The following is a 13,958-nucleotide window of genomic DNA, read 5'->3' as shown; positions in this document are numbered from 1 at the left end:
GTACAAATGATAATTAATTACAAAATGAAATAAATAAATTTCCTGCGAATATAAATGGAAAATTTGTAGCGTTCAATCAATCCAAGAATTAAAGAATTAGGGAATCAACTTAGGTTTCATGTCGTCTAATAATAGAAAATAGTTGCAATGTCATTATATCAAATTAGTTATTTAACATGTTGAAATCCAAAAAATAAAAAGTAAATATTATTCAAAACTATAGTTTCTTATAGATTTAGGGGATCTGAAGAGCCTCTTGACTAATTAATGAATGTTATGATCTAAATTTAAGTATAAAACATTTCAAATTGCATGGTAAGGTGTCTTTATGGACAAACCTAGATTCATTTAACTCATTTAGAGATGAAACAAGTGGCTTGTACTTGCCATTAGTAAATAGTTTTAAATTATATTATACAAAGAAATTATAAATTATAAATTGTATTAGAAAATGTCTATATATATATATATATATATATATAATTTTATTTCGATATATTAAATAAAATCATTATATCATATATAGGTTATATAATAATATATTTTAATATTATTAAAAATATAACAATAATATATAATAAAATTCTATGTATAACAACAATAGATTTATTTATTCAATATAATTTTAATGAATATAATTATATATTTGTAATGTCACTCAAACTTCAAATAACAAAAATTTAAAATAATAATAAATTATATACATTTATCATAAAAAAATTATTATCATTATTATAACCATTGATAAAAGTTAGTGCAATTAGCTTGATAGTTGTTGTGGTAACATTAGTAGTTGTTATCATATTATTAATTTTGCTGGTCATTTGTCATAAGCAAATGTATCTACATTTTAGAAAGAAGAAAAACCACCTAATCTAAAGAGAGAACTAAACTTGATATAGGTATGAAATTCTTTCAAATTGATACATTATAAAATTTATTTTTTATATTTTTTAATAAATTTTATATTTTTTAATTTCATTCTTTTATTTTGATTGAACAATTTTAATCATAAGCTCAATCGTGGAGGATTTGACATAATTTATTCGATGAAATAATATTTTTCTATCTAAATTTTCTCAAAATATTAATTGTATATTAAAAGTGAATCATAAGAATTATTTTAAGAATATGAATGATATCTTTAGAATTTATTATATTTAGATAAAAATATTACTTACAAAATGAAAGGTATTGAAATTATGTTCTAATTATATATCCTTATATATAAGAATAAAATCATCTCAATAATTATCATTTGACCAACTACTCTTTTTATATAAGAAAATTATAAAGCATTGACTCATTTGTTTCTTATGTAGGGAACCCTTCAAGATGGATCAATTGTGGCAATCAAGAAACTAAGAGAGCCAGTCAAGGTGATCCAAAATTTAGTAAAATTTAGTAGGAAAGTAAAGTTGATCACAAGAATTCATCAAAAAGAACCTGGTTCGCCTAATTGATTGGTGTGGGTCTAAAAGATTGTTGGGTTATGAATATATGTCTAAAAATTCCTTATATATGAGATGTAAATTCAAAATTATTTAACTCTTTTGGATCTTATAGTTACATATTATTTTTAATTGAATTAATTTAGTGCGAACTTATTAATGTAATTCACAAGAGCTTTAGATTTTAACTTCAGAATTAACAGAGTTAAAAGTAATGCTATTAAATTGTATATATAGAAAAATTGAATTGATTTCTTTTTAATATTTTAGACTTAAAAAGTAATTGTTTTTCAATAATAAAAAATTGTGAATGTTGTCAAATAATTTATGGATCTTTTTTAGGTTCAAAGTAAAATTTTCTATATCATTTTTAAAAGTGAAAATTGTGTTTGTTCATTAGTAAAAATATTGAGTATTATATAAGAAGTAATATGATTTGAGAAATATACTAAAAGCCTTTCACATTTCATACAAAAAACTTTAATATCTTAGTGGTATAATGACCAAAATAACAAGGACACAATGCGTCTAGTTTTTGTCGTTGTGTTGTTGAATTGGAGATTGTAGTTTAAAATAAAGTTTCTCATTACAACTTTTTTTTTGCAAGGATTCCTTTTCCACTAGTGATATAGATGCCAAGTAAAATATTTCTAATAGAAATCAAATGTCATGATAATTCATAAGTTGTTTGGATCAAATTTATTATAAGAAACAAAACTATAATTTAAACTTTAAAATCTTATCATTTCCATGACATTTATGTCACTCTAATTTTAATAAAAAATAGTCTTTTAATATCTCAACATCATTTCATATTCTTCCAAACTTTTTTTTTTTACCAAAAATTTTAAATTGCGGAAGCAGAACAAAAATTCTGTTAAAAATTGAAAGGCTGTAAGAATTCTGCAAATATTTCATAAACACTTTTGTGATTCTTCAAGTGTCAATTATCCTAATTGGTTTTTTTCTCTAAATAAATATGATAATATTATTATTGAGGCAAGAGGATCTTCCCCTAAAGTACTCTTTAGTCACCAAGTTTAGCAGGACAAAAGAGATCAGAAAGATGTGAAATATTTAATGAAATGGGGTTTGATATGGGGACGAGAAAAAGATACACACAATACTTGGAAGCAGGCATGCACTTATGATGGGTAAGGTAGTTTAATGTTAATAAAAATTATAGAAAAAATGGATCATGTATTATCATTAAGTTTTCAACTGAGGCAAGGTAAATTAGTTTAATTTGTTGCTTTGTATGGAGACAACCCTATAGTCAACACACTGCACCGTGACATTTTCTAAAATATATGTACAATAGGCATTTTGGGAAAGAAAACAATACTTAAAAAATAGAAAGTCTTATAAAGCCACAAAATTTTAAATATGTAGACTTTCTATTCAAAATAACCACATTGTATGTTTTTAAAAAATACAGAGAAATTGCAAGCTAACTGGAAGAGTATTTTTACTTTTAGAAGTGAACTACAACATGTAGTCAGTAGAAATGGATGGTAAAATCTAGAGTAAGAAGTAATGCTACACATATATATGTTTCTATAGTTAACACATTGATATCTCTGTGTGGAAAATTACTAATATTGTCTAAAGCACAAGTGCCATAGTAATTCTATGTGATCAAATGCTAACTAGACAACTCTAATGTTGTATACCCTCTTGCAAAAAAATTGGAAAGGAAAAATTGCATAAGTTTGACTATTTTTGGAAACAAAACTAGAGAAACTAATTTAAACATGCTTAGTAAAATGTCTAACAATAAAACAAATTTTACATGTTTTTTCAAATAACATTGAATTACCCAAAACATTTCATTCATGTTTGAGATGTAGTGGCAAAGAAACATTTATGAAAACCAAAGGAGGACACAAACTTTTGAACAAAATAAAACATTCAAGTGTAAATTTTGGAAGTAAGAGAATCAAGCAAGCTATTATGTTTATCTCACACTAACTTGTAATGCTTATTATTAATTTTTCATAATTCCAAGCATGTATACCAACACATTCTATAAGTACACCTGACATAGATCTGCTTAAGTATTTTCAAATTTTACAATTCATGAGTAATTCCAAAATGGTAAAAAGAGTTAGGTTTAACTATTTTGGGAATATAACAATGTGCCTAAAAAAAAAAAATGAGGGAAATGTAAATATACTTATCCTTCTCTTGTGCAGAACCTCCCTACCAACCATTGATTATTATTGGTTGATTTAGAGAAAAAACTTGTTTTCATATATAATCAAATTTAACAACCCACAAAAACACTACCATACATCATTTACACAATAAATTTGTTTATTTTAAAAAGAATCTGAATTTTAAAAAAAATCTATAAATATAATCCATTACTGTCCATGAAGTTGAAAACAAAAGATCCAAATGTATGATGTAAAGCCTAAGAACATCATAGAACAAATAGAAACTTGAACATGACTATTTTTGACACACCAGATGAAATATGCATAGAGATTTTAATTTAAAAATCTCAAATGCTTGTTCAATGTGATTTTAGAAAAGTAAACTCAGTGATAGAAAGATAGGATAACGTCAGAGAAATGATATGACCTAAAAGACGTGAATGTTTAAAGCAAAAGCCTAGAGATCATTTACTTTATCACAGGAGAATTGATACAAGACTAGAACCCTCAAATACTGTAAAATATGATAATAGGAAACCAACATTTTCTAAAAAATGATTGAAACTATGAAAAAATGTTTGTCAACAATAGAAAATAATCTTACAACTCACCAATTCTTCAATGAAAACAATGTTTCTTTAAAAAAATCATTGACAAAAGGTCCCCATTTAGTAGAATTTTTTTAATGGGATTTGATTTCAAACATCAATATGAAATGAAGGAATACATTATTCATCTAAGAAAATTAACAAAAATTTTCTTAACTAAGTAAAAGAGAGCTATCTAGATATTAAGAATAACCACTGTAAAAATGGAAAAGCACTAAGGAACTAACAAATTTGAATAAATGAAGGTCGTACGGTCTTCCATGAATTTCAAACTCTCTCAAAACTGACATACAAAGGGAAAAGATGGTCCTAGATGCTTGTGGCATTGATTTTGGGATGTTTCAGTGTACGAAGATAGTGTTATTAAATGTTTCTCTATTCTTACTTGTCAGCCTATTTGATTGTACAAGTTCAGATGCAAAATTTATACTCAATTATGGAACCAATAAATGAATTTTTAATGTATACAACATGCAACTACTAAAAATTGCACTCTAAAAATTAAATTTAGACAAAAATGTCACCATCTGGGGATTACAAACACCGCACAACTTTGAAAAATGGGACAGTAATGTTCATTGCATAAATGTTTCAAGAAATCATCTTTAAATGAATTTGAGTTTGTGTGAAACCATGACTATTCATTGCATGCACCAAAGAGAAATTGGAAAATTATAAATGTCTTAAATTGTAAAATGATTTTTCAACATGGAAACCATTACAGTCTATGGTTTTCAAAATAAAATTTGAAATTTGATAGGTGCTTTTACAAAAACAAATGGACATCAACCAGATGCTATAAGTTCTTGCTAGTGGAAAGAACTAATAAATGTGATATAATTGTTAATAGATAGAGTATATTCTATTAAATATTCACCATTAATGAAAATTTCATTGAAGAAAATGCAATATGGATCTAGAAAAAGGGCTCCTATAATGCAAACAAATTGTCCAATAGTATCTAAGATAAATTAATTGTACAATATGAGAAATTAATTAATAAAATTTAAACTTTAGAAATATTGAGGAGAAGTGAAAAAATAGTATATTACCTAGCACAAGTACAATAAGAGTGTCATTACAACATGACAATCTTTTAATTTTGCACCATCATTCTAGAGATACTAATGCAATTGATCCAAGTCTATTGAATTTGTAGTGCCTGCCCTCATTCACATTTTTCTATATACATTGTTGCTATCATGGTTGAACTCTATTAGACTAGTTTTATGTTGATGGTTAGTAGCATTGTTTTGAAACTATCAAATATTGTGTTACAGATTCAGTTGATATATGATGTGATTACTTAGACTCTACATTTTATGTATGCATGATGATTATTACATTACTTTCAGTTATTGATGATGATTAGTTAGATGGTTTATTATCACATGTGTTTTCTTATGGATACTTACCCCATACTTGCATGTGTATGGTGTGCGTGTTTGTTCTCTTTATGTATGGTGTTTCTGATGTGGTTAAGGAAGGGAGTCATAGTCACTTGCTAGTCGGGATCTACACAATGCACCACTTCATGTCATTGCCTGTTTAACTTAGTATATAAATATATATATATAATTGTATGTACATGCATGGTTTTTATGCAGGTTGCAGGTACCAGGTATCGAATTTCTTGAATTGCCAAGATGAGTGTACCTTATCACACTATCTCAGTGGTAAGAGGGGAGATAAATTCTCAAGTCCAAATCCTAGACCCTTAAACCATTTGTCTTAGAAAGGTAGGACAAGTATTTGAGATGTTTTACCATCTGAATGTGTCAAATGATGTAATTCATGATTTTAATCCCTTAGAATGATTTTGCATGGATTGTTCTATGATGGGTTTTCATATTTTATTCTGGAAGTCTATGGTGAATTTTCTATTAATTAAGTCTTAAATTAAAAAGATTTAATTAATAAATTAATTATTTTGGGGAAAATTAATATAATGTTATGATATTTTGATATTTTTATTTTAATTAATTAAATGGGAATTATTTGAGAAAAAGAATTAAATAAAAGAAATTAAAATTAATAATAATAAAAGTAAAAATAAAATAATAAATAAATAATAATAATAAAAATAATAAAAGAATTAAAATTAAAGTTATTATTCTATCTAGGAGTAAGTGCACCTCTTGATTGCACATATGTCTACAACATAGGATCTAGTGCACAAATTAAGCACATGGTGTCTACAACCTTGTGACTCATCTAGAAGGTTGGAAAAGACCCATGCTTAATTGTCAATGCTTATCTCATCTTCTGGTTGTTTCTAGAGACATTCTAGGTGCTTCCTGAGAGGTCCTTATATTCAGGCACTCCTAGAAGCTCGGGGAGCGTGTTTGGGTGGATCTATGAATGCTAGAGAAGGAAGGAGCTTTCTTTGTAGTTTCTGAGGAGAAGTGAATTAGCAACAATGTCCAGGTAGACACTCATGATATTTACATATGTTATTTCACTTCTTCCACTTCCTGTCTTCTTCGTGTTTTTTGAATACTTTCTGAGGATTCCATGCGTGAATGTTCTAGTTATATGCAATCTTGTCATGGATATTTAAATTTCTGTATGAGAAACCCCACATGCATAGATCTGAGGAATCTAAGGAACTAGGGTTTAAATGCTTAGACAAACCTATTAGAAGAATTAAATAGGCGAATTCAAAAGGGATACGTTACATGCATACCTTAGAATTGGCCTTGACCTCAATATATGTACTATGAGGAACTGGTAGATATATTTGTCTATAGGCTAAGATTCCTATCAATAAAAGCATTTATTTTAAATAGATGTTGAAAATGTTTTAGGAATATATATATATATATATATATATATATATATATATATATGTTGTACAAGTCTGAAAATGTTATTATAAATGTTTATTAAAAAAAATTAATTACATATAAAATCGTTGCATTTAAACCGACATATGGAAACATTTTAAATAAAAATTATTTTTAAACTTATTTTATTAATGGCAATATTGGGAAAACATTTATTAAAAGAATGTTTAATTAAAAAAATTATTTAATTGGAAAGGGAGGGACGAAACCCATGCCCCGATCCACTCTACGGGTCACAGAGTACCTGCTGTCATAGGTACTGTGACGATAGGGGTACTCTGTACCCGTTGTCACCACAGGCCCTGCGACAATAGGGTACTGCATACCTGTGACAACGGGAGTATATTTTATATTATGTTTAAAATTTTTTTTTTTCAATAATGTTATATGTATTTCGAATTTGTATTTTAAATGTCATTTAATATATACATGTTAATAATTGTTATATTAACAATATTATATATGAATTGTTAATTTAATAATAATTTATCAACTATTATTAAATTATTAATTCAAATGATAATGGAGTTGTTAATATAGTTATTTAATGGTTAATTAATTTAATTAATTATAGAATTAATAAAATTTATTTAATAGATAAAGTTAAGCAATGGGGTTTAATTGAATGATTATCGATAATACTGGGGTTAGGGAAATTGTAAATTAATTAATTGGAAATTGATAAATTTTATTCTAATGATTTGAATAATGGAAGTTGCTCTTGGAATTAAGGGAGTTTGATTTAATTGTTAGTAACGTTGGTAATTGTAAACTTATGCAGGTGATTTTATTGAAAGTCAAAGGAAATGAGTTCAATAATTTAAATAAGTAAATAATTATCTTCTGATTATTTTAGAAAATTGTTTAATTAATGGAGGGATAATTCTATGCATTATTCGAAGAATAAATCGGTTGACTTGTAGAAGAATCTTATATTCTCAAAATATACTTGATACAAAAACTAAAAACCCCATATCTAATTCAATTAAGTTATTTTAACAAACCAAAACATGTGCTTGCATTTTGTGTTTTCTCTATGCTATCTATTTTGGGTTTTGGGTTGACTAGGTTGTTGATCAGTTATAGGACGTCTACCAGTGGCTCGGAGATTATGATTTGTGATGTCATGAGGATGTCTTTTGATCTCGATCTTTTAAAACCCAACCATGGTAATGTGATGGTATGCTCTATGAGATGTTTTTATTTACTGATTCTTATTGCTTTCTAGCCTTCTTGTGTGACGCTGGGGTGTATGATTATGAGATACTTGACTTAACCGTATTTGAGTCATCGATCAGTTATACTTGGATTACTTTCTAGTCACTTTGATGGGATTGAATTGTTTATCTGATCTTGATGATGCCATGTTGTGACATGTTTTGACTCAACCATTTTGGAGTCTTTGATCAGTATTATTATTTACTTGATATGCCTTTTGGTTGCTTGTTGAGAACCAATGGATATTGTGATTATCATTGATACCTTTAGTTGCCAATAGAGAACTGTTGTGGTTATGATTATCTATGGATTTATTTCATTTGCTCATGGAGATTTGATGCTCTTATTGTGGATTATATTTTGGTATTTTTCCAGTCGCTTGTATAAGACTGTGGTGATTTTTTGATTTATGATTCCATGAGCCTAGGGTAGGTTATCTACATGTAGTGTCAGGAAGTGGCTTGCAATGGGGGCTAGGGCCCTAAGAGGCTACCAGGGTAACTCATTGTAAGTTGTTTAATAAGTGAAAACATTTCACCTCATACTAACTTAAATGAACCTAATAAGATAATTGTTTGTTCTCGCCCATGCCTCAAGTGTTGGTACAGACTAGGATGGGAGTAGAGAGAACACTTGGTTGCAACCTTGCATTCCGTACTATGCCTCGTCAATACGAGAGGATACTAGTGGCCGCATAGGGATCACTAGGGGGTTGAGGTCTACTAAGAGACTACCAGAGTAACTCTAGCATGATCCGTGTGATGACACTTTCCTGCTTACATAGTAGGTTTCCTACATGTCTTTGTGTGCTTTTGGGAGTAGATGTCGGTTTGTGTTGGAACCTTTGAGTTAGTATACTTTTAGGATTCTTGGACTTAGTGAGTATTTGTGCTATTTGATTTGATAGCCTTTTTGGGACTTGAGATTATCTCCTCAGCGCGGTGGAGTGGGCCATTTAGGTTCCACACGGTTGGGTGGTAGTGCTTTTTCACTCTTACCATTTGAGATCCATCTGAGTCACCATGGCTGATGCATTCTTTGTTGGCATCTATCTTCATTCTATTTTTGGATTATGATAGTGGACACGTATCCTTATATTGATGATTAGCATATGATAGATGATGTTGTTTACTTATCTTATGTTTATTTTACATGGTTAGATTTCTTATGCATATGTTGTAGCATGTTAGATTTCTTTCTGCATATGATATAGTATGTTTTAGGAGTGACAATCCTACTATGATAATACCGATGATCTCTTCAATGATTTGGGATGTTATGCATGGAGGGATGGCTAGGGCCCACGATGGTCTAATGATGCTATTTACAGTTGGGAGGAGCCGTGCACTTAGATAATTATATGTAGTAGTTTATGTTTACCTATTACGATGGATGTTTATATCTTTTATGATAATGTATCATGTATAAAATCTGGATTCATTTACTTTATTGCACTTGCATCATGGATTTAGAATAGGATGACGTACTTTATTTCTACATATGTATATTCTTTTATGTCTTTCATACTCTGTGACATGTACAGTGGATTGTTGACCATCGTGAAATGTAATTTACTAAAGGGACATTTGGAACAAAGCATATTATTTTGAGAATGTTGGATTTATCATTTTTACTTCATGAGGATGTGATGTTAGATGGAATCATTAATGGTTAATTTAGATGTGATTCAACATTAAGGGATCCTCAAAGAATGTAACCTGTTATCTATACTTTCAGTGGAATGATGTTATTGCTTTCACTACTATGTTATGAATGGTTTTACTTTCATGTTTTAAAATAAATAAAAAATGCTACCAACTTAGTGAAACTTTAGGTTAATTCTTTTGGATCCCTTGGCAAGGCATTATAGAATTTGATTATTTAATTACACAATTGAGGAGAATATAGCCCTTAATCAATATTTTTTTGAAAGGTGTTTATAAAAATCATTTTCCTATGATCTAGATAAAAAAATATAAAGTCAAATTAATTTGTAGACATGCTGAGTCTCAAACTTATTTCTTCATTTAGGGATTGGATGTACTTGAGCAAGCATTTATCACTCTATCTATGATAAAATGTGTAGTACATTTAGCACATTGGAGATAAAAATGTATTTCTAGGACACTAATAATACCTTGACTATAGAGTTAAATTTGATCATATTGCTTTGATTCTATTTATTAGCACGAACAATTGAGTAAATTTTTTAATCTAATACTTTGGTTGGAGGTAAGAAATGATATGAGTTTTTTTCTAATTTTAATGTTCTCTAGTCTTCATGGCATCTTTCCTAATTTAAATGTTGTATTATGTACAGAGACTCTATCCTAAATTTTTGTTTTGAGTTAATTGCAAGTTATTAGTTAAATTTGAAGATAATATGTATCATCTAGATCATCAAAATGTTAAAAATAAATCACTTTCACTTTCACTGGTTGTATACAACACTATTAGCAATGAAATAAAGATCAAAAGTGTCTATTTGATAAAATAAAACCTTTTGTAAATACAATAGTTTTATTAGAATTGAATGCTCTAATTATTACTACTAATCAAACTAAATTTCTCACCCAAATAGTGAACACTCATTTCTGTTGAAATGATGATTTTTTTTAATGAAAAATGAAGTTAGGAAAAATATTAGAAGTACATTAAAAAATACATTGGTAAATGAAAGAAAATACATAACTCTTCAGGTCTAGGGAAAATACTTTTATGAAAGATAGTTTTATTTTAAATATGAAATTTCTTGCCGAATCTTTGTTCTTGTGCATTTGAATACTAATTGTAGATGTTGAATGAATTATTGAAGGGAAATTTATAGTATTTGGAAGAAATCACCTTTAGAGGATTTGAGATAGTGTTCTTCATTGCATTCAAAATCCCTTTGTATACTTCATATATTTAGTATGGAAAATTAGGGATACATGTTGCACTTTTCTATTCTTATATGATATTGCTCCTCCTACTACACAAAAAAAGGTATAGTATGAGAGCTTGGTATTTTTGTGTACAAAGAATATCATGTATATTATGAGTTAAAGATGGATTTTAAAAAACTTGTAATTATTCCAAAGAAATCTAAAACAATTTGTTTCTGTTGCACTTTGACTTTGGATCTCCATGTCCTTTTAATAGTGCTATCAAAGAGAGAGCACCATGAGTTTTATGAATCAGTACTTGTGATGGAAAAATGTTGTTAAGAAAAGGTTTAAATCATATGAGTAACTTGATAAGAAATTTCAATAAAAAATATCTATGAATGGATAGAAATTTCAACTAAAAACTATTGAGTTGAATTCTCCATGGATTGTGAAGAATTCATGAGTCAAATACCAACTAAAATATACTCTAATGAATACTTCATGGACTATGAAAATCTATCTAGTTGATTGATTTGAGAAACAACATTCCAAATTAACTTATATCCAATCTCTATGAATCTTACAAATTACTCATTGTAATTGCAAATATCTATTAAAAATGAAATCTTATATGTCATATAATGGATGACTTGATTAGAAACACAATTTTTGATTCAAAATGTATAAAAAAACTGACCAAAAAACTACTTAGTTGACTTCTACATGGATCATGAAAAAATATAAAGTTGATTTGTCTTTCGATTGTGGAAACTATGAAGTAGATTAATTTTGGAAGAAATATTTTAGATAATTTTAGGTTGTAAAAAATTAAATACAAAAATATTGTTAAACACTCTTCAACATTATAACCAATTAGTGAAAAATTCCAAAAACATTAATGTAGCCTGCAAAGTAGCTAAAAATACAAGTTTTATAGCTTTGTAGATTTAGTACAATAGGTAGTAATGAAAGCCAATGAATTTTTGTGGATCTTTGATGCTTTGAGAAACATAAAGACACTTTATTTTGAAATGCATAAATTGATATTTTTTGGCTACATAAATCACCATGAGAATACTAGTGTTTTTCTACTTGAAAAAATTGAGAGAATGGTGCCAAAAGTGTGAAAAATAACTCCACAAATTAAAAATATTTCTTGGCAAATAGATAAAGCCAAGTTACTTGGCACCTTAAGAAATCGAGTGATACATAGTGGACAGGTGCCAAGTTGAGCCTTACTTGGTAGTAGTGGATGCCAAATTGCTCATTACCAATGAGACCTAAGTGACTTAGTCACCAAAGGGAGAGCTTAGTAGTAATGCATGGCTAACATAGAGATTGAGTGAGCTTGGTCGACAAGAGCACCGAGTGATCTTGGTAAGCATGAGAAAGAACTTAGTAGATCCTAGTGTGATTTGGTAGGAACAACAAAACATATACTGATTGAGTGAGAACAAGAAAAAGCTCAGTTAACAAGTGAACCGATGGAGTTAGCAACATACTAAGTATCTAGTCTTTTCCACCATTAAAACACAAAGATAATAAAATAGAACTTCACAAGTACTAACCCCAATATGAAATTGATATAAATGAAATCAACAACATTCCAAATATCTAGAGATTGATTAATATACCATCTTGCTTTCTTGCATTCTATTCAAAAACTGATTCAACCATTACACATTTGGGAGCATATGGCGTCAACCAAAAACAAATTACTTTAATCTACAACTTCTACTTGTAATATAAACTTACAACACTACAAGGTTACATACAATAATGCTTGGAGCAATCATTGCTTCATAGGACATCAAAAAAAACTTATAGAGAATAAGGAGAACTGATACTATGTTGTTGCAACTCTAATTCGCTATTGTTCTTCTTGCTCTCTGAACTCTTTGCTCTAATATTCTTTTCTCCTCTGCTCTTCTTCTGATATGTTGACTATTGAATGAAAGAGGCTTCATTCCTTTTCATCTTGTGTCAAAAACTTTCCCTCTCTTTTCAGATTTTAAAATCACCTACCGAGTTTAATGTGTTAGGCAGGTAGGTGGGCATTTGGCTCAAGGATAAGCAACTATTTTAAACAAAAAACACTCAATCTCTAGCTGCAATTTTAGGGATGGTAGCACATGAACCAATGCTAGGGCATACAGACTCCCACTCCACTTTGATAGCATCTATCACTTCAAATCCCTAAAGAGATTTAAATGCATTAGGAGCTGCAGCCTAAACTAGCTTATATTCACAAACAATAGAACAAACAAAGATATATTGGTATCTTTCTAAATTGGCCAATAATCATAAATCATATAGTAAAGTAAGATATATACCAGTACGGTAAATATTAGTTTCCAAAGAAAGTTATACATTATTAATTCATCATATTCTGTCAGAAGTTTAAAATTGGTATACAATCTATTTATTGAATGCAAAAATGTCCTTAAAAAAAGAAGTAATGAATAATCACATTAAGAAAACGGTCATGAAAATACAATAAAAGAAGAGAAACAGTCATGTGAGGATCCTGAGCTATAGCTGTTTCCACCCCACTAAAAATAATTGGCTCTTCAACCTTTAGACAATTGCACAAATAGTAATTAGGATTCAAGGATCCTTAATTATCTACCTTGGCATTTTCCAACAAGAACATCACAAACATTAGCACAAAATAAAACCTTATAGAAGCTCCACGAACGGTTTAAATATAAAAACCCACAAAGATCTACAAGCAAGACAAAGAGTTTCTTCACATCTATTCAATACAATTGAATCAATATAGTCTAGCTATAAAACTTATGGATGGTCA

At 28.7% G+C, this 13,958-nt stretch overlaps 1 protein-coding gene across 1 annotated transcript in view; it reads left to right on the top strand.

The window, feature by feature from the left end:
• Nucleotides 1-1,616, top strand: part of LOC149571147 (uncharacterized) — a 53,117-nt gene extending 51,501 nt beyond the window's left edge. The window contains exon 2 of the mRNA XM_089812719.1: nt 1,323-1,616. The gene's annotated coding sequence lies outside the window, so the exon portion shown is untranslated. The remainder of the gene's footprint in view (nt 1-1,322) is intronic.
• Nucleotides 1,617-13,958: the final 12,342 nt, after the last annotated feature.

Source organism: Cupressus sempervirens, chromosome 2, assembly GCF_028749045.1.
Source record: "Cupressus sempervirens isolate cs-2001-9-10 chromosome 2, ASM2874904v1, whole genome shotgun sequence".
Classification (NCBI taxonomy): Eukaryota; Viridiplantae; Streptophyta; class Pinopsida; order Cupressales; family Cupressaceae; genus Cupressus; species Cupressus sempervirens.
The sequence above is the reverse complement of the archived record's forward strand: the minus strand, read 5'-3'. Positions and strand labels throughout refer to the sequence as shown.